The sequence below is a fragment of the Herpailurus yagouaroundi genome, unplaced genomic scaffold (genome assembly GCF_014898765.1).
Source record: "Herpailurus yagouaroundi ecotype Mexico unplaced genomic scaffold, PumYag 190, whole genome shotgun sequence".
In the NCBI taxonomy this organism is placed as follows: domain Eukaryota; kingdom Metazoa; phylum Chordata; class Mammalia; order Carnivora; family Felidae; genus Herpailurus; species Herpailurus yagouaroundi.
In genome coordinates, this window is record NW_024412421.1 from 15,230,872 (window position 1) to 15,253,552 (window position 22,681).

Below are 22,681 nucleotides of genomic sequence, written 5' to 3' on the forward strand. Positions count from 1 at the left end.
AATAAGAGGATTTGTCCCTTTGGTAACACGATGGCAGTGGGCACCAGAGAGATGGTGGCATCCATGACTCATCTAGGTGAAAACTGGCAAGCCTTGGGACTATGAGCAGCATGTGAGATTGAAAATCCTGTGGGCTAAGAGAAAGCCCCTAAAGTTATCTAAGAACAGCTGCCCAACCCCCAAAGGCAATTTTAAGAATTCCGTGGAAAGAAAGAAAGAAAGAAACAAAGAAAGAAAGAAAGAAAGAAGAAAGTCCATGTGGGAGACAAATTCAGAATGGCATTCTGTTATAAGGGGAGGAGGGGAATTAATGGAAGATATTAATGAGAGCCAATATCCACATACTCATTATCTTTAATTCTGTCAATATTATGTGGATATAATTTTCCTAAAATTACCTTTTAAAAATTTTTGTAATGATTATTTTTGAGAGACAAAGACAGAGAATGAGCAGGGGAGGGGCAGACAGAAAGGGAGACACAGAATCTGAAGCAGGCTTCAGGCTCTGAGCTGTCAGCACAGACCCCAAAGTGGGGCTCAAACCCATGAACCATGAGATCATGACCTGAGCGGAAGTCAGATGCTTAACCAACTGAGCCACCCAGGAGCCTATAAAATTGTCTTTGTTTAACTCAATCCTGAACCCTTACCCTAGCAGAGAAAAGAATACAACATCACTTTGAAGCCATATGACATATAATACAGTGGGATGTCTTTCAAGGTCTCAGATTCATTATCTTCTGGGGGAAATTGGACTTTCCACTGTCAGTTAAGTGTTCCCCATTCTGAACTCATAGAAATAAACACATGTCTCTTTGAATTTAAATATCTGATTCTAGGAATTTAACCAGGTATCACCTATCAGGTATTTGTCCATTCATTTATGTATTTATTCAACCATATGTTAGGCAAATAAAACAAAAAGGAAGAACTAAACGAAAACCAAACTGGATTTTAAAATCCCTCCCTACATCTCCATATGATGATTTTTCCCCCTAACAAAATCCTTCTTTATGAAGTAAGTTAATTAGCTTACTAACCTCTACTTTGAAAGTAAAATTATCTAATTATGCCAGCAATCAACGCCCAAATAAATTTGCCAGTGAATAGAGGTTAGAAAATGACACTGTTGGTGTTTTCTCTGTATAATCGGAGCAGTTATTGACCTTTCCAACTGACCATTCAAAATTTTTTTTTAACATTTATTCATTTTTGAGAGACAGAGGGCAAGCAGGGCTGGGGCACAGAGAGAGGGAGACACAGAATTGGAAGCAGGCTCCAGACTCTTAGCTGTTAGCACAGAGACCGATGCAGTACTCAAACTCATGAACCGTGAGATCATGACCTGAGCCAAAGTTGAACGCTTAACCAACTGAGCCACCAGGGGCACCCCCAACCGACCATTTTTAAAATTCAGTATTCTGTCTAATTTTTTATGTAAAATACAATCATCTGCCTACATATTATCATTCCCTATTTTACAAATGAATTTTATAAAAGTTCAGTTAAACTAACTGCAATGCAAATCATGTTAACATTCTTTAATAACAACTATTAAAAATTTTAAGATATATATGTATGATAGTCACATATTATAAATGTATACTTGGATATTTTAACAAAATATTTTTTGTTTAGCACAGGAACATCTAACGTAAGTTTATTTGCTCTCAGGAAGATAATCACAAGTTTTTAGAAAATTATGGAAACATCATTCTTTTTAAAAAAAAATTTTTTTTTAACGTTTATTTATTTTTTTGGGACAGAGAGAGACAGAGCATGAATGGGGGAGGGGCAGAGAGAGAGGGAGACACAGAATCAGAAACAGGGTCCAGGCTCTGAGCCATCAGCCCAGAGCCCGACGCAGGGCTCGAACTCACGGACCGCGAGATCGTGACCTGGCTGAAGTCGGACGCTTAACCGACTGCGCCACCCAGGCGCCCCATGAAACATCATTCTTTATTAGCATACAAGTGGTTAATTTTCCACAAATACACTGTTAGTCAAGACAATGGAGGCTACTTGAACGCATCAATAATATAATGTGACTCTATCTTTCCTCAATTGTAAGATTCCATTTTGTTAATTATGATTATAACAAAAGCATTAAACCTGGCAAACAGAGAAGACCGATTAGATTCTCTACCTTGCTCTTTGAAAAACAGGGAATGATTTCTGTTCCCCTCCCCTCTTCTCAGCCCCAGGGACTTTCTCAGGTAAACTCTTTTTAAAACTTACAAATACTGGAAAAAGTACCCTTGGGGAAATATTCTGAACCTCAGAGGATCCTTCAGGCATTTTTTTTGTCTTTCTTGAAACTCAGTCTGCTTTAGGTTTTCGCCCTCCACACTACTCTGGTTTTACCTCCTGCCACCCATTTTATAATACCTTATGCCTGAAAGGGAGTGGTACTCTAAAGAGAGGCTCTGCCTCTATCCAAGTCATAACTACCAATCAGCGACTGCTTCCCAGGGGCTATACTCTGTGCTGTGCATAAAACGGTCTATCCCTCAGACCAACACTTGTATCTATTTGTGGACAGATGAAGAAACTGGGGTTCAGTGACTTAAAATAGATCACTCAAGAAAAAGCAAGGTCAAAGAAATGGTACAACAAAAATTCTAACCAAAATTATTAAACGCTTTGAGCACCTGGGTGGCTCAGTCCATTGAGTGTCCAACCTTTGGTTTCGGCTCAGGTCATGATCTTCTGGTTCATGAGTTTGAGTCCCATGTCTGGCTCTGAGCTGACAGTGCAGATCCTCCCTGGGGTTCTCTCTCTCCCTGTCTCTCTGCCCCTCTCCCTCCTCAAAATAAATAAATAAACTTAAAAAAAAAAATTAAACTTTCAAAGCCCTTTGGAATTCAATCATGATGTGTCTCCCTGGAAGCTAAAAATGAGGATTTGATGAAAAGGTTGTCTTAATATACAAGCAAAAAGTGTAAACACCCAGATTCACAGTTTCATTGTAGAAGCTATAACCAATCATTCATTCTGTGCTTTCTTTTGTATCTGTTAATTCAAGCATGAGGGTCCTGTATGTCCCTGTCACTGCAGTTCTCAGGTGAGTTCATGCTCTCAAAACTACAAATGTATCTAGGAACTTCCAAATACCTAGGCCTACATTTAGATTGAAAGACTACCCATTCAGAAAATGAGTTGTCCTTTTGAAGAGAATAATTTAAATAGGAATAATGCACACAAACAGACCCATACTTAAATATTCTGCATAGTGTGCCCACATCTCATGTGATAATTCAATATAGTAATGAATTTCTCCTCTTATCTTTGGTGCTAAGTTCCCACAAGTTGTTTATTTTCCTACCTCTTATAACTTCAGCTACTTACACATGTGTTCTTACTCAGATTGCCCCAGCCACACTAGTTTTCTATTTTTCTGAATATGCGATCTTTTCTGCCATTAGAACTTGCTGTTTTCTTTGCTTAGAAAACACTTCTGCCACCTCTACCAATGGCTGACTCTTTTTCAGCATAAACGCCATCTTCTCAGAGACGCTTTCCTTGATGTCTTAAGTCAGGTTTCCCAAAAGCCAATCTATAGGTTAACCAACCATCTTGGTTTGCTCAGGACTATCTCCTTGTGTGTAGGTATTCTCCTACCTGCTGATAATATTCCAGTCCCAGGTAACCCCACAGCACTGGGCAAATGCGACAGTGACTTACCATAGATTTAAAAGAGCATTGCTCCCCAAGAGTTTCTGTTAAGGGTGTGGGGGAAGCAGAGAGGAATAGAGAGGTCAAGGAGGGCAAAGTGTAGTGGAGATAACTTAAACAGATCTGACATGGAAACCTAGAGTGTTAAGTTAGGATCTTAGTTTTTTCCAATGGAAGTAAAAGATTTGGCTTTCACAATCTCATACCTGTCCATCAATGGCTAAAAGGTCTCCTGGGGGTGGCAGCAGGCAAAGTAAATTTACAGGCAGGTTCTCCTTTGTTACAATGCAGGCAAAGCAGTTCCATTAGCCCCACATCAAGTGTGGGAAAGTGTCACAGGTGTGGCTCATTAGAAGCAAAAGGGCACTGAAACTGGGGAGGAACACATGGAGCGCGTGGAGCATTCTCTCCTTTAGAACCACACTCTCCCTTAAGCCCTCCTCTATCATTATTTCACTTTCTCAAGGCACTTCTCAGTACCTGGCCTTACCCCATGTATGTATAGCTATCTGTATCTACATCTAAATCTATATCTTTATCCATGTTAATATCTACAAATGCCACTGTCTATGTGTATATTTAATTACATTTCTTTTTCTGCTACCATTTAGCTCTGAGAGGGCAGTAACTCTTACTCACCATCTCTAAGGTAACCATTGCTAAATAACTATTGGTGAAATCCATAAAGGAATTCACATGCTAAATTAAAATATTCCAGTGGAACGAAAGAGCCATTGCCTCAAATTCTCAGCTCCATCTAGTAATTCCAATAGCCCTGCTTATTTCTCTGTGTTTTCTCTTCTGTAAGGTTTCATCGCAAAAACATAGTTCTTGCTCTGCCATTCCTTAAACCTCTGTCTTTTCAATTCCTATTGTTTTTTCCCCCTTAAAAACATTCTTATCTGAGAACAAACTGAGGGTTGATGGGGGGTGGGAGAGGGGAGGGTGGGTGATGGGTATTGAGGAGGGCACCTTTTGGGATGAGCACTGGGTGTTGTATGGAAACCAATTTGACAATAAATTTCATATATTGAAAAAAAAATTCTTACTAACCAGGTAATAGAGTTCAGTTCATAAGAACATAAGCTCTGGAGTGACCTAGATTGTGTGATTCTGGAGATCAGAACTGCTACTTAGTATGTTTATGACTATGGTTTTTACTCAAGGATAAAATGGGGATCTGACTTATGATGTGATAGTGAGCATTAACATATGTAAAGCAGTGAGATAATGCCTAGTACATAGAAAACACTTAAGAACTATTAGCAATTACCAATACCCAATAAAATATTACTTATTTTTTGTACCATTTCAGATTAGTTATGATTTATTTTTCAAACACTTCATTTTTTTTTTATTTTTTTTTTATTTTTTTTTCAACGTTTATTTATTTTTGGGACAGAGAGAGACAGAGCATGAACGGGCGAGGGGCAGAGAGAGAGGGAGACACAGAATCGGAAACAGGCTCCAGGCTCCGAGCCATCAGCCCAGAGCCCGACGCGGGGCTCGAACTCACGGACCGCGAGATCGTGACCTGGCTGAAGTCGGACGCTTAACCGACTGCGCCACCCAGGCGCCCCTATTTTTCAAACACTTCAAAAAAGGATCCAAGATACCTTGACTCTAGAGATGAGAGATTTTATTTTCAGTCATCTCAATAGAATTTGTATTTCCTACATTATTTATATCTTAGTAGAAATTGTTTTAATCTAAACTAAAATTAGTTTTTCTCAAAAGGCTTGAGAGTGAATTTCTCATGTAACAAACACAGACACTAACCCTTAAACTCACTCATGCTTAAGACACACAATTGGTGCACTTGGGTGGCTCAGTCGGTTAAGCATCTGACTTCAGCCTAGTCATGATCTCGCCATTCCCCAGTTCAAGCCCTGTGTCGGGCTCTGTGCTGACAGAACCTAAAGCCTGTTTCAGATTCTGTCCCTACCCCACTCGCGCTCTGTCTCTCTCTCTCAAAAATAAATAAACATTAAATTAAAAGAAAAAAAAAGACACACAGTATGAAAAACAATTTCTTCAGCTGACCAACTTCTTGGGGTAATCATGGCCAGAATTCATTGACATAACCTCTATGGTTTAAAATGCATAGGTGAACAGATTAAAGCAGTATTGTCTTCTCGTTATATAATAGGTTTTTGTCAGCCATTTATAATTCCACTGATGGTTCACTACATTTAAGATTTTTTTTGTTTGTATTCGAAGAAATGCACTATGTGATCACTTATAAATGTAATTGTTTTAGCAAGTTCAAAAAGTTTGGTAGACATTTCTTGCCACCTTACCCATACATAATATGATCTAAACATTATTTTTGTTGTTTTCTTTATGTAATATATATATATATATATATTATATACATGAATACTATTTTATTATTTCTAAATATTATTTGTATTTCAATATTAAATGAGCAGAATTCTTAGCATAGGAGCACAACCATTACTTATGAAAAAAACATTTGCATGGCAATAGCCTGATACCAGATCCTTTTATTTTTTTTTTAAAATTTTTTTTTTTTTCAACGTTTATTTATTTTGGGGACAGAGAGAGACAGAGCATGAACGGGGGAGGGGCAGAGAGAGAGAGGGAGACACAGAATCGGAAACAGGCTCCAGGCTCCGAGCCATCAGCCCAGAGCCTGACGCGGGGCTCGAACTCACGGACCGTGAGATCGTGACCTGGCTGAAGTCGGACGCTCAACCGACTGTGCCACCCAGGCGCCCCATACCAGATCCTTTTAAATACATATTTACCTATATATGCAGATAAAGAATATTTGAGAATTAGTGTGTATAGTAGTTATTGATCCAGACACAGATACTCTACCTTTGACTACGTGCAAGCTTAAAAAATTATGTCACCTGTCCATGTCTCAATTTCCTCATCTGTAAAACAGAGATAATAATAGCACTCACTCTTAGGGCTGTTATGAATTTTAATATATGAATTCATGGCAACCACTAAAGTGGTTTGGCACAGTGCTTGGCGAATAAAAATACAATTTAAGATTTAAATATTATTGTTACTATTAATATGTCGTAATCCTCTGGAACACATTTTATGCATTCATAATACGACATAAATGGACTGAGAGCATTCCTATATATAATTCTTAGAAAAGTGAATTCATGTTGTCAATTTAATGATGTATTTATGTCATCATTGTTGTTTACTCTTAGATTTGAGTGTGTATCTAAAAAGTATCATAACATCATGAGATTTGGGGTCTAATTTTGACTGCATTATCAACTGTGTGCTCTCAAGAAATATATCCCATCTGTGGTTCATTTTTGTGGTCTGCAAATGAGATAGTAACCATATCTTCATAAAAGAGTAGCTATGAGGTTTAAATGAGATGACATCATAGGAATGGAAATTCTTGGTAAACCCCATCAAAAAAGTTGTACTAATAATTACTTCTTCAATGAAAATATATTTTGATTTTTGAAATGTATTTTATATTTCTATTATGCTGTTATTTTTCTGAGAAGTATATCCCTTTTGGTCTTCATAAAATGTCTAAATGCTTTGTGTCCAGTGATCTCACATCTAGAGTTATTTTCCTACCCTAATGCTCTACAGTAAGAATGACAGATAAATTTCATTCCATGTGCCAAAAACTAATCTACGGGTAGTAGTTCCCTGGGAATGCTGTGTTTCTAAGGACTCTGAGGTCACATGTGAATAAACTGTTGTGAGTCACTAAACCTTACATGGCTATATGAGGAGTCTCTATTTGTTGCTCTTAGATGACAAATGATGGGAGGGCTGCCAATACAAATGGAAGTCATAAATGCCTGGTATGATTTGTGTCCAAAGACTTATCACAAGGAGAAAAACTTACATTTGATTCATTGTTTTCTGTGCATACCTCTCCAGAGGATTTGAAACGTGTTAAGAGTAAGTCTGAGGCATCTACAAAATGAGGTCTCAACCCACTGCCAAATTTCAATCTCTGTCCAACTTCCAATGGGCAGTTACAACTTTCACTAGAACCAGAAACATAAACAGATAACTTAAAAAAATTCTATATCTATATATCTATATCACCTATATCTGTATCTATATCTATCTGATGATTTCTGTAGGAGAGGCTCTGGGCATTTCCATAAAGACATTTCACTGCCAAATTGCATTTTAATTAATTCCTTCTTGGCATTTCTTTAAATGAATTCTTTAGAATGGGGTGGTGGCAACTTTTAATGTCAGTATAAAAATGAATTAATTAATATCTCAAAGAAACTCCCCCTTTTAATGCTGAAATTCATTTGCTGATGATTTAGGCTCAAAACATAAATATGATATTCAACAGCCTGGTAAATAAATTCCAACAAATGTGTCTATAAACCAAATTATATCTTTATGCCTCATTGATCAGCATGTGCAGAGCTGGGTAGAAAGAATGTCTGCCGCTAATCTGTATGTTGTAACTTTAAATCCTTCTCTAAAGAAACAGCACCTTTTCCAGAAACGTTTCAATTTAAATTTCCATGAAGTTTAAATACCTCCTTATCCCTCACACACCCAGCCACTTCTCCATACCTCTCTGCTCCTCTACCCCAGCTCAATTTTCATTATTGTTTGACTCATGATACTTCTCTGACTTTGGTACCATCGGCAATATAATTAACCCCCTTCCCACTTGATTCGAATCTTTGGCTCACACTCGTGAAGGGTGTAAATTCTTCAGATATTTTGATGACTAACTAGAGCCACCTGCCACCATTGGGCAAGGTAGGTTACACTACCTTCACGGACAGCTATAGGCGGTTAACAAATGGGGGGAAAAGAAAAGCGCAAGGAGAAACACCTGCTGGGGAAGTAAAGCTGACAGCCCAAACGGGGACCCTCTGCACGGCTGTTCATTTATCTAAGATGAAACTCGGTGCAACTTTCGGATGCAGTGGATAAACTGTAAGGTTGTTGCCTCCTTTATGTCATCAAAACTATTCTTTTTCCAACCGCAGAAAAGTTTTAACGGTTTGCTCACTTTGTCATTGTAAGACCAACACAGTCTGTTGTGTTGCAAGGGATCTCCGATGGGGTTACTGCTCTTCACTATATTGTGTGCCAAATCTGTGCTTTGAGCAGACCATTTAACCACCTCCAAGCCCCCCCCCCCCCCATTCCCTCCTCCATAAAATGAGGTCCATAATAGCCCTTTTTACTCAATAATAGTGGCAGCGGGCAGAGGAGACAATGTATGTAAAGCACTTGGCATCGTGCCTGTTACATAATGTCCCACGGCTATTTGTAAAACTCTTTGAATTGGAAGAAAGAAAGCAAGGCACTCATTCTTGGGGAAACCTTGGATCAATAAAGTGATCCAAATTAAGAAATGATTTGGTCAGAGAATCAATGTTTTAAGGAAAAACTCAGAATATTTTATTTCTTCTGGCTCCTGTGCCTATCACATAAAACTCTGTTGAATTTGGATAAGACTATCACCACTTACACATACCATTTTAGCCAAGGCACAGTCAAAATGTCAGTCTGTGTTTAATTGTACATGGCCTGTTAAAGAAAAGCGGTGCCAAATATCATTAATAGCCATCAAGGAAGAAAAAGGTTGTTACAAACTAACTTCCCCTGGGAAACACACTGTAAAACAGACTATCAGGCAGCCCTTTAAATAATCTGTTAGCTACATTGTCACCTAAATCAGAGACAAGCCTAATCTTACTGTAAATTTCATCAAAAAAGCCCTTCCCCAGAATGAGGTTACAGTAAAGCTATAAACTCTTCCCATGTACTAATATATTTTTAGATATTAATTTGTCAAGTGCGGGGTGAAGTAATAATTTAAATATGAGTAAAGCAGTCACCTTGTCTAATTAAAATGAAGAAATATTCCTTAGAAACAGTCTTACCCCTCCTTCTTTGTTCCCTGCTTTCAATTCAAAATCCATCAGAAATTTGCATTGTGGTGGTCAGAAATGGTGATCTTGATAACAACATACAAATGATCCTGGAAGGAATGGGCTTAGCCTCAGAAACATCGCAGATCAGTGTTTGGGGAACAATGAAATGTATTATCAAAGATATATCTAAATACATCCGACACTAAAGTTTGCACGTTTTTTGAAAGGTTCCTTGTTGTTTTATGTGGGTTGAAAAATCCATTTTCATGTTGAATAATAATGTGGAAAAGAGCAAACTCTGTTGAAAGGGAGACCTCGAAGTACACTGTTAAGCTGCTTCCAATAATGAGAGAAATAAAGACGTATTTGGGGACTTTTAAGTCTTTCCCCTCACCTCCGCCATTAAATCTCCAAAGTCCCTAAAATTGTTAGATCTCTTGAACATTGTGCCTGTGAATGGTGGTTGACGATTGGAGAAAGATTAACTCCTTTTTTCTCTGCCGAGTCATTATGCCAGTGGGGAAGTTTAGAAATGCAAATAAGCCTCTCTCCGGCTTCCAAGTGGCTGTTTCTCCACGCACAGTGATTCTACCCATAAACCTGGCAACACGTTCTGACACTTCCAAAGACAAGAACGTTACTCCCGATGTGTTTCAGGTGCAGTGAAATATTTTTGTTTGAAAAACTACCACTTTGGTGGCAGTTTCTGGCTAATATCAACCACATGGAGAAGTGTCACATTGGTGTGTATTATTCATTGTCATCTTTGCTTAATAATAACAAAAGGCACGGGACCCAGGTCCACTTATCAAAGAAACCTGTGACTGAACAGAAGCCCTTGAATATATTTCATATGGAAAATACATTTGCTTATTTAAAAATATGAGTTGTAACTTTTTTGAGTACACTACGAAACAGTTCTATTTTCTACATATGCACATATGTATATGTGAGCTATCAGAAGTGATTTAGAAACAAAACCACTAACTTCAATCTAAAAACCCAGCATAAAATACTATTTCTTCACATTAAATTACTCTAACTTGATACTGTGAAAATTTGTCAAAAGTGCTTACTGGTGTACCTTAAGCCAATTTAATTCAATAATATCTAATGTAATTTGGGGGGTTAAACATTTCCTCTCTAAAATGTCCAAATTACACGTAAACATTAAGTTTACTTTTTGTCCTTAATGGTACCTGAAATGATGCCTCTTAAAAATAATTGTAATATCTTTCCAGAATCCCTGACAATAAAGTAAAAAATAACATTATGGCACCATCTAGTGACCTAATATTTCTTTTTCTTCTTCTGTTATTCAGTTCGAAAGCGCGTATTTCTAGCGATTATATAAAGCCATGTCTACTGGCACATGTGTGGCTAGAAATCGTCTCTTTATGCTATTACCCGTGGAGAAGCAAACTGAGCTTGACAAACTGAACTTTCAGAAATAATTTTCCACCTTGTAGAGTAGAAAGTGTTTTCTGAGGAGTTCAGTACTTTTGGACATAGTCTAGTTCTGCAAATAGGTACTGGTATTAACATAAATTCATATTTGGAACTGAAGAAGAAAAATACGTCTCTAGAAAATGATTTCATCAACAAATGAAGCGTTTTTTAAATAACAAAACTGAAAAGGGTGGTTTTATTTTTCCTAAATAAGCAATAATGATTATGTATGTAATAATCACATAAATCCAAAAATTACAGGTAAAGGAAAATTAATACCTCTAAACCCACCAAAGATAATTGGTGAACACTTGGCCATGCATACTCATTGCCAAGTGATATATATTGTTTGGCATTATGATAAGCAAACTGATTTATAGCTTGTCTCTTAAGTTTATAAGTATCTTATCACTTGTTTATCAAACCTCATCATTTTAAAGTTAGATTGAGTTTTATTTTTTTTTTTAATTTTTTTTTCAACGTTTATTTATTTTTGGAAGACAGAGAGACAGAGCATGAACGGGGGAGAGGCAGAAAGAGAGGGAGACACAGAATCAGAAACAGGCTCCAGTCTCCGAGCCATCAGCCCAGAGCGGACGCGGGGCTCGAACTCACGGACCGCGAGATCATGACCTGGCTGAAGTCGGACGCTTAACCGACTGCGCCACACAGGCGCCCCAAGTTAGATTGAGTTTTAAACAGATATGTATTGAATTCCTGTGTGTTTGTGAAAATGTGAATTATCAAAGTATTAACCTATGTTCCTCTTTGAAATGTGTTGCTTTATATTTGTAGTGGAAATTCACAAAATGATACTTGCTAAAAGCATACTTAAAACTAGACCCTGTCGGCTATGAAAGGAGGTTAAGTACATTACCGTGTAAGTAAATGGATTGTCCCATGACTGCTCTGTAACATGAAACATATTTAATAAAAAAATGATCTGCACTGAGGATATTGAATTATGCAGTTCCACCATCTTTGAAATCAGAAGTTGACTATAATAATGTAGAAGTATCTATCAGGAACAATTAATTTATTTGAAATAAAACAAGGCAGCATAAAAACAAAATTGTATTTTTTAATTCAAAATCTTACAATTTTTTTTTAAAGTTTGAATGAATAGTCCATATTTTGTAAAAAGAAACCCGCATACTTCACTCTACTGTTTATTGACACGGAGGAGTAAGGCTCGTCAGTGGTTCCCGATACTCATCTCTAGTTCCTTTTCCTCAAGTAATGGCAATATCCTTCCACCCGTGTGGAAAAGGGTGAGGTTCTAAGAGATGAGGGAATTGATTCATCTTGTCCGTGGCTACCATGCTTCTCACCACGTGCAATGGCCTTGCTGCAAGATCTTCATTCTGAATCACAGAATGTGCTTACTTGAATGTAATCTTGAAGTAACTAATCTTCATCACTTGATTTGCATGGGATAGCTGCCGTATCTTCTATAGTGTTTTCAGATCCCTGGTTGTTGAGTGCAATTGTTAGTTCTGGGAGTGTCTTGGTGACTCAGTTTCTCTAAAGTCTATGATGCACCCCTGAGTGAACTCAAATATGATTTCCTCTCCCACAAACACAATGGTACTGGTGGTGAAGAGGCCTGCTTCAGACTCTGAAGTTAGTTCCAAACCTACAAGGGCACATTCCATTAGGTTTTAGGGCTTGAGAATAATCCCCTTTGGCTTGATGCTCTGTGTTTTGGGTTCACTAGGGTGGTGGCCACGCCTTCCAATTCCACTAGGGTGTTAGCCTCACCCACCTTGGCCCTAGGCAGCAGACCCATTCTTGAAGCCAGGCATGGCGGCCCTGCCTGTGAGGCACTGGGCAGCACCAGCCTGGCCCTCAGAAACAAGATGCGGACCTGCCTTCTGAGACTAAAGAGAACACAGCTGTGACCCCCAAGCCGGAGTGAAGGTGGGAGTGGCGTATCTGATTTCTGAATCATCGTTGGGGTCATTTTTTCCCTTTTCTTGAAAGATAATGAATGTTTGCAGCTCTAGTGTTCTGTTTTCTAGACTCCCAGAAGCCTTACATCTTTTCTTCATTGTGTTCTGTCTCTAACCCGCTGGGGCCAAGCTGCTAGTATTTCTGCTGATGTAACCCCATCTCCGTTCCTGGCTTCTGCTGACGTGGTTGATTTGATTCATGAGTCATGCCTGTAATCTCTTTATGGGGTGAATGTCCAGCCAAACTCTTGGTGTTCTCCCCACAAAACACTTTTTTTTTTTTTCTTTTTGCAACATAGATAGGCTGAGAATTTTCTAAAAGTCAAGTCCTGGTTCCTTCCTAATGAATAACCCCTTTTTCAATTCCCATAAGCAGCAAGGAGAAACCAGGATGTACCTTCCACATTTTGCTTAGAAATCTTAAGTAAATTTCCAAGTTTGTCACTTACAATTTCAATTTTCCACAAACACAGGAACACACAATTCAACCAACTCCTTTGCCACTTGATAACAAATATTTGCTTGTTTTCCTCCAGTTTCCAATAACATGTTTTCCATTTCTGTCCGTATTCCTACAAAACAGTCTCTTGGAGGCAATCTACACTTTTCCCAACATGCACCTCAAACTCTTTCACTTTCTACTTATTACCCAGTTTCAAAGCTACTTCCATATTTTTAGATGTACGTTACATAGCATTGCACTTCATGGTACCAAAATCCGTATTCGGGTTCTCCAGAGAAACAGAACAGACAAAACCAACAGCATGTGTGTATGTGTGTGTGTGTGTGTGTGTGTGTGTAATATTTAAAATATTGTATAAAATACAAATATATACTTATTTGTATATTTTTAAATTAAATTAGTCTTATCTATTTATATATATTTTAAACTTTATTTATTTACTTTAAGAGGGGAGGGGCAGAGAGAGTGTGAAAGAGAATCCACGCGTTGCTAGCATGGAGCCCAGTGTGGGGCTTGAACCCACACACTGTAACATCATGACCTCAGCTGAAATCAAGAGCTGGATGCTTAACTGATTTAACCATCCAGGCACTCATAAATTAAATTAATTTTTTAAGGAATTGGCTCACACTATTGCAGAGACTTGGTAAATCCCAAATCTGCAAAGTCGGTCAGTAGGGCTACTAGGAGACTCAGAGAAGAGTTTGTGTTTAGGGAAGTCAGCTGGCAGAATTTGTGCTTGCCCAAAGAACCTACATCCCTACCTTTTTAATTGATTGGATGAGATCAACCCACATTGTGGAGGGCAACCTGCTTTACTTAAAGTCCACTGATTTAAATGTTAATCTCATCTAAAAAGCATCCAGAGGGGCGCCTGGGTGGCGCAGTCAGTTAAGCGTCCGACTTCAGCCAGGTCACGATCTCGCAGTCCGTGAGTTCGAGCCCCGCGTTGGGCTCTGGGCTGATGGCTCAGAGCCTGGAGCCTGTTTCCGATTCTGTGTCTCCCTCTATCTCTGCCCCTCCCCCGTTCATGCTCTGTCTCTCTCTGTCCCAAAAATAAATAAACGTTGAAAAAAAAAATTTTTTTTTTAAAAAAAAAGCATCCAGAATAATGTGTGACTGAATATCTGGGAACCATGGCCCAGTCAAGTTGACACATAAAATAAAACATTACACACTATTAATATTTTCTTCCACTAATGAAGAAAGTTCTTATTAAATAGATAAAATTTTCACATGTGATCTTTATAAGGTGAAGTCAGAAGATTTCAATTTAGAAACTAGGTATAGATTTTGTAGTGCCAATTTATTTTGGTTTGTTGATAGCAATATATATGTGTGTGCATGTATAGTTATACGCACACATGTACGCAATACATATGGAATACACGTAACACAATGAATTCCCTTCTGACAAATGTGACACTTAAATAGTTAGGAGTTACATAACCATATGTGTATTCATAGAAGTATGAACTTTACTCATTTAATCTACACAATTCAAGGAGGGGCATAGATGGAAAGAAATGAAATATTATGGTATGAGTGGTTAATTCTTCCTCCCACTGGCATTTGGAGAAAATGTTTCCAGTAAAGAATTATGAAGGACATGGAGGAAAGCAGATGATTCACTAGTCTCTTGGAGCAGAAGTGTGAGGAAAAATAAGAGGAAGATTTTCTTAAGATTTTTCAGTGTCCAGATGATTCTCAATTTTCTCAATTTGAAATTAAAGTAGAAAGACAAATTACCTATCTCAGAAAAATATATATGCATCTTCCTATATCTTACACATCTCTCTCTCTCACTCTCACACACACACACACTCTCTCTCTCTTCTAGAAATGTTAGAGATGGTATCCCAGCTGAGATTAAAATATGAAATTAGTTCCAACACAAAGGAGAATTTTTACAAATGTTGACCCTCTGAGGGTTTTGGTCATCTAGGGTCAAATAAGTGCACTTCAGAATACTTTAATACTTCATAGAATCTTATGAAGATTGCAAGATGACTTATACAAAGGAGGTAGAGTGCTAATTGGCATCTAACTGCACTGTATGTAAGTGCTTGGCATTATTCCTGAAAAATAGGATTTCATAAAAATTAACAATGAATAAATCAAGTAAGAATAGTAAGAGAGTTTTCTTCCTCTTTGAAAGCCAGTGTAGGTAAGTCACAAATGAGAGAATTGGAGAGCTTTCTTTAGGAATGTACAAAGAATATGTTTGGATGGGAATAGGACAGTTCTAATAATGAGATGGTGAACAATACTAACATTTAGGCACTTAGGACTTCTTATGCTCCTATATTCTAATACACCATTTATTAAAACCTAATTCAAAAATTCAAGTCCTAACCCATTTTGCTAGGTAAGCAGAGGTATGCTATCTAATTAGGAATAACAAGAAGAAAATATTTTATACAAAGGATCTGTAAATCATTTGTGTTCCATGTTGTGGTACAATGTGTAACTCTGCTGGATGAAATCCCAAATGTGACTGTTGAAGGCACATATGATAGATTATATGATAACATATACGATACAGTAGATCCAGACTTTAAAAAGAGCAATCATTTGTATATCTACACGTGTGAGTACGTACAAATGTGTTCTTTCTCTCACTGCCAAGGGATCAGGCGCCTAATGTCCTTTTTTAAAGCAGCATGCTATTTAAAGTGACCACATTCTTCTGGATTCACAAATGTATCCTCTGATTTTTTCACATTTTCAGGGTCCATTTCTCATTACTATGCATAAGCGGGTTCCATTTTCCTTACTCCTTTTTCTGCCCTTCTTGGAGTCCTGACAGAGTCAGTGGTGTACTGAGGCCATCCACAGACATGTATCAGAGACATATTTTCTGTCCCTCTATTCCATTCACACAGCTGTCTTCACACTTCAAGGTAATACCAAAGTATTTATTTATTGCAACTTCTTCCAAAGGAAATTTTGCACCTTTCAATATGTCATATTTTTTCTTGCCACAATATTTTTTCAGATGATGCTTGTTTTGTTTACAATATAGTATCTTTCTTATTCTCAAAGCCAACACTTTCCTCTTCTTTAACATTTGGCATATTCAGTTCATGTGCTATTTGAAATATTCCTATTATATTCCCTCTCCGTGATATGTCTATAACCCTTTAGTAATATCTATTTTATTTTTTTTTCAACGTTTATTTATTTTTGGGACAGAGAGAGACAGAGCATGAACGGGGGAGGGGCAGAGAGAGAGGGAGACATAGAATCGGAAACAGGCTCCAGGCTCTGAGCCATCAGCCCAGAGCCTGACGTGGGGCTCAAACTCACGGACCGCGAGATCATGACCTGGCTGAAGTCAGCCGCTTAACCGACTGCGCCACCCAGGCGCCCCTAGTAATATCTATTTTAAAACATATGTCATATTTGAATACAAATGTTTCTGATACCATAAATTAGTAAAGATTTTTTTGTTGTTGTTAAGGATTCTTTTTTAGTAAAGATTTTTTGTTGTTGTTGTTTAGTAACGATTTTGTTGTTGTTTTTTTGTTTTATTTATTTATTTTTTTTTACCAGTGACCTGACTCTGGTAGATACAGATCACAGTTGCTTACTGAATATACTCCTCTCCCTCCTTACTAACAGGACCCAGATTTTGTGCATAGAGCTAATTTGATGAGTATGAACAAATCTTTTGCCTCATCTTTCCCTGATTCTTCCTACCTGGAATATGATCAAGATACTTTAGAGGGTTCGTAGATAAATATGGATAGATGTTGCAGTCTTTGAGTCTGGAGTTCTCTCTTGTCCAGGAAGAGAATGGATGCAGAATTGAATACAAGAGAGGCATACTTCTGGGAGGAGACAAGAGCTCCAAGTAAGGGTCCTTGTTCCATATTTATTAGGATTAGAAGGCTTACAAACGTGATGGACGATGGACGTGCAGAAAGAGATAATGAAACAATGATCATTAACTCAAGTGTGTGAGAGAAAGGGGGTTTTGAAGATAAGCGGTGTTAGGGGTTTTGGTCAATACAAAATAAAATACCAGCACCGAGCAGATGGCTGTTTATAGCAGGCACCAGGCACTGGGTCTGTTTAACTTAACTTGCCTAGGGGAAAGGAAAAATAGAGCATGTTACCTCAGGGTCAACAAGGCACTTTTTTTTTTTTTTTTTTTTTTTTTTTTTTTGCTAATTAGCTCTGGGCAATTTCACCCTACTACAGTGGTCTATTGCCTTGTTTATCTGTTGTCCTATTCTGGGATGCTTTCCTCATGTGGAAGCAGCTTTCCACTCTATGCTTTTATTGTATGCTCGGGGAGATTTCACCCTGTTTACCTATTCTTGGGTGCTTTTGCCCTGTGGCTGCTTTCCACTCTAAGCCTTGTCAACCCATTGGTGCAAGCTCAGGGAATTCCTAAACTTATTCCTCACAGATAGGAGCTATCTTGTGACCATGAGGTTGAGAGGTCTATGTTAGGAGCAATGGGTCAGAAAGAGAACAGTCCCTGTAGAACCACTTCTGAGCTATTTGTCCCCACACTTCCTGTTACATGAGAAAACAGAATCTTCTCTTTTTTTGTTACTTGTCATCAGGCATCATCCCGATTAATAGGCTAACTCAAAATAAAGAAAAAGAGAAAGCAGGAATTAACTGTTCAAGATGATATATATAAATGTTCTGTAGTCAACTAATTTTAATTGTGTCTAATTTTGATGCTCAAATTATAAACAGAAATGTACAGACATAGACTGATATATATTTCTCTATGTATACCATCTCTGATTTGTTATATGTTCTATTTATTCACAGTTGGGACGTTAACCTTGGGTTTGGCAAAATGGCTTTTGGAGGTTCTAGGTTTATATCTTAATAAGTAAAAACTCTACAGAAAGTGAACTCCTTTTTTTCGATCACTTTAGCACAAATCTTTGGACTGACTACATTCACATGTCCATCACTCAAATCACTTTTATTAAAGAATGGCATATATGGGTTGTTGTAGATACAAAAGGAATTTTTTCCTCAAAACAAAATCAGGCTATATTTACTGTAAGAATGGGTGCTAGAAAACAAATCAACTGATGTGCATTAGCTATATTTATCTGAATTTTGGGAGATCATAAACTATTTCCTGTTCCTCTATGAATCATGCACTTACACTGGCTGGTTCTCAATGGATATTAGTCTTGCCACATCAGTGTATATTTGTACGAGAGAGAGAGAGAACAGGTAAAAAGAAAGAGGGTTCCATGACACCCCTATTTCAGTCATCTGTCCACATTCTTCTACCCCATAACCTATCTGCTACAACCTTGGAAATAAATCTAACTAATTATTTTCTATTTACTTTTCACTTTGTTTCTCATTGTTTTATTTTCCTGTGTTAGACAACAAGATTGAAGGATAGAGAATTTCTGCTCAGTTACTCACACAGAGTCTGGATAATGCAATTATGATAACATAAGAATGGATTTGAGAGTTTACTGACACACTGAATTTGATTATCTCTCTTATTCACTTGATTCACCTGTTTTATTTTCTTTTCTCATAAGTGAACCACGAAAAAGCAGTCATCTCTAGAGAGTGGTTATTACATTTTTGCCTAATATTTTTAGACTCAAGTAATTCACATTTTTGATAAGGTTGGGGGCTTTTGAGAGGTTGAAATGATTGCTAGAAATGAACTCATTTAAGGAGTCCCTATCCTCATGTCATAAGCCATTAGTTCAATAAACTAATGTCAGATCTGGAATATTTACCTAACCATCTAGAGCCCATTATTATAATCACACCTAACCATGTGGCCTTAAATGTTTATGGGCAGAATGATGTGCATGACCTTGTTTCCACACAGCATGCAGCAGCTCCCTGCTTGCTACTAAATGGATAATTTTAATGGTTTTATCTGAGTTGAGGTGGGAGTAAATCCAAATTATATTTCTTTCAATATTTACCCAAAAATCCAGAGAGAGAAATGAATATGAGTTTGTATTTACATTTATGCAATGATAGATAATTCCAAGCTGTTCAACAGCCTCAGACCCATTCCCAATACCATAAAGCAGACAAATGAAATATTTACCATTAGATTAAAAATATACTACCCATGCATATTGACAGCCTAAGAGTTCAGATCTGAATATAAGGAATATTGTGGTAGATTTTGTTTTTAATAAAAATGGATTTATACTATATCTAAATAGGATACATGTGGCTGACAATAACAAAACACTGTTTCTACTTATAAATAGATATTTTAATGAGAAGGTTATGTAAATATTGAGTGTGAAATTTTAGGAATGACTAAAGAATTAAGTCAGAGATGGGGATATGATTTTTTGATTTTATATTTTACAGAAAAAAAATCCTTAGTAAAATCCATATTATAAAATAGTAAGATGAATGTTTATGCAGTGTTTCCTCCATGGCAGGCATTGCTCAAATGATTTACATGTAATAACTCACCAAATTCAATCATTACATAGGTTCTTTTATCTTCTCATTTTAGACATAAGGGAAATCATCCTAAAATGTAAAACAATTCAACAAAAGCAGACAAAAAGGTGAGCACCTACTATGAGATAAAGCACTACCAGCCTCGGGTGTTTTTTTTTTTTTTTAATTCTATAACCCACAATGTTTGAGTTCCTACCATGTGTCAGATATGTACTGAGCACTAGAATAAGGCATGAGTCTTATCTTTAAACAGTTCAGTCTAATAAGAAATAGCTACATGTGTAAGCAATTTCAGTACAACACAACACCATATTATGATACAAAAGATAAAAACAAATAATTTTTGAGGCACATATTTGAGATCAATTAAATTCAGGGGGACTTCATAGAGGATGTAACATGAAAGCTGATCTGGGAAGGGTGAGGAGAACTTCACCAGGTAGAAAAGAAGGATGTATTCATTCCACATCAGTGTTTCCGAATCTCAGTGCTATTGATATTTTGGATGAATAAGTGTTGGTGGGGGGAGATTCCTCTCTGCACTGTAGTATATTTAGCAGCATCTCTGGCTTCGCCCACTAGATGCCAAAAACAGCTACCTAGTCGTGACAATCAAAAATGTCTCTAGACATTGCTAAATGTCTCTTGGGTAGGGGCCACAACTGTCCCCAGTTGAGAACCACTGTTCTCCAAAGAAACAACATACCTAAAATCAAAGAGCTCAACAAGCAGAAGTTCAGCATGACCTAATGGAGATGGATGCAAGAAGGACCTGTGGAGGCAACTTAGGTCACAATGAGAAAGCCAGATGGCTACAAACAGAAAGTTAGACTTAATCTCAAAGACAGCTGGGAACCAAAGAAAAGTAACATAATTGCAATGGTTATGTTAGGAGCTAACTTGGATAGTTCTGTGAAGGAGAGCTTGAGGTGGAAAATAATACTCATTCCTTGCCTTCAAAATACAATCTTTGGGATATAATTTGGAATTGGGCATTTTCTTCTTATTTCGTCTCATTATTAGTCCCATAGGACAAAGAAACAAGGTGTTCCTATCAGTTCAGCCTAGATCGTATCTTTACAGATAAGTCTATCCAAAGCTTCATCAAATTCTTCATCCTCATGAACATGTGAAATTTTCATGTCTCTCCGTCAATATAAAAGTACAATCTAAAACAAGTAAACATTGCCTTATAAAATGAAATTAGAGTCAAAAGTAAATATATGCATCTGCTAGTGTTGCTTCTGAATTGCATTTTCCAAATTGTCCTCAAAATTCTCCAAAAGTCCTATACTCCCCTAAGTATTATTCTCAATGCCACCTTTCGTTGACAATTTTCTAAACGTGAGATTTCTTTCTTTTTGCCTCTTCTGAATATTACAAATGCCATGACCTCTGATGATCCCACATAGAGTATTTCTGGTGTATATCATGACAAGTGTAACAATGCAGTCTGTCAAACTCACCCCAGTCAGAAAGTCACCAGATAGGATCCCAGGAATCTTGATACATGCTGCATACACATGGCATACACTTCATGACTGTACTTCTTTTTGGTTGAAATTTTGAAGCAAGTAAGAATACAGCTACAATTCTCTACCCAAAAATCTCTCTTTTAATATGAAAGAGAAATGGAGCATGTGTATGTGCAGGTATGCAAGCATATGCACATGTGTGTGTAACTGTCTGGGAAACTGTATAAAAGTATGTAGGGAATTCTGACACACTTGTATACTTAGATATTTCACCTGTTTCTTATCTATTTCACATTGCTGAATTTCTCCCATAAATAAATTCATTCCAACTTTTCCCCCCAATATACTGAAGTCATTTAAGTTCTCAGTGGGCTAGACCATTCAGTTTTAGACTCTACTATGTTTATTAAATTTATGAATGACCCCAGAACCAAATCATTCCATCTCAGAACTTTATACAAGAACTCAGAGTTATTGTATCCAGTAACACTTTAACATATATTTGGATGATCAATTTTAATGCATAATGGTAAGCCAAAAAATATTCATAAAATCTTACTTTGTGATTTTGTCATTGCACTCTAGACTCAGATTCATGAAAATCCTAGTCGTCTTTCTTAATTTTATCTTCTTATTTTAGGCATATAATCCTAGCATTTTGGAACGTGGATGTGTTAGCTAATGTATTCTCTATTCAAACTTCACATCAACTGTCAATTTGAAAAATATTAAACATATCAAAGAAAAGAAAGCAACACCCCCCCCAATATTTTATATCTGATTAAGACCAGAGCTGAATAATAACGTTAGTGCTAAGCTTCTCATAGAAGTAGTTACACTTAAAAAGATGTTTAATTATTACCATTCTCAGCTTTTAGCACCAAAAATACATCAAAAAATTTTGTACTTAAACCAAAGAAATGACAGTTGTTTTCAGAAAAAAAATACATAAAATTTAAACAAAATTGGCAAACTTTAGCTAGACTATAATAAAAAAAGAAACCTAAAATAAGTAAAATCAGAAATGAAAGGAAAAATTACAACTGACATTACAGAAATAGAAAGGATCATAAGAGACTACTAAGAACATTTATATGCCAACAAATTAAATAATAAGAAATGGAAAATTTCCTAGAAACATAAACTTTAATCATGAAAAAACAGAATATCTTAATAGCTCAGAAAAGACCAGGATGAGAACGTTTCACTGATGAATTCTACCAGACATTGAAAGAATACCAGTTCTAAAAAAAAAAAAGAAAAGAAAAGAAAGAATACCAGTTCTTCTCAAACTTTTCCAAAACTGAAGAGGAGAAAATACCCCAAACTCATTTCACAAGACCACCA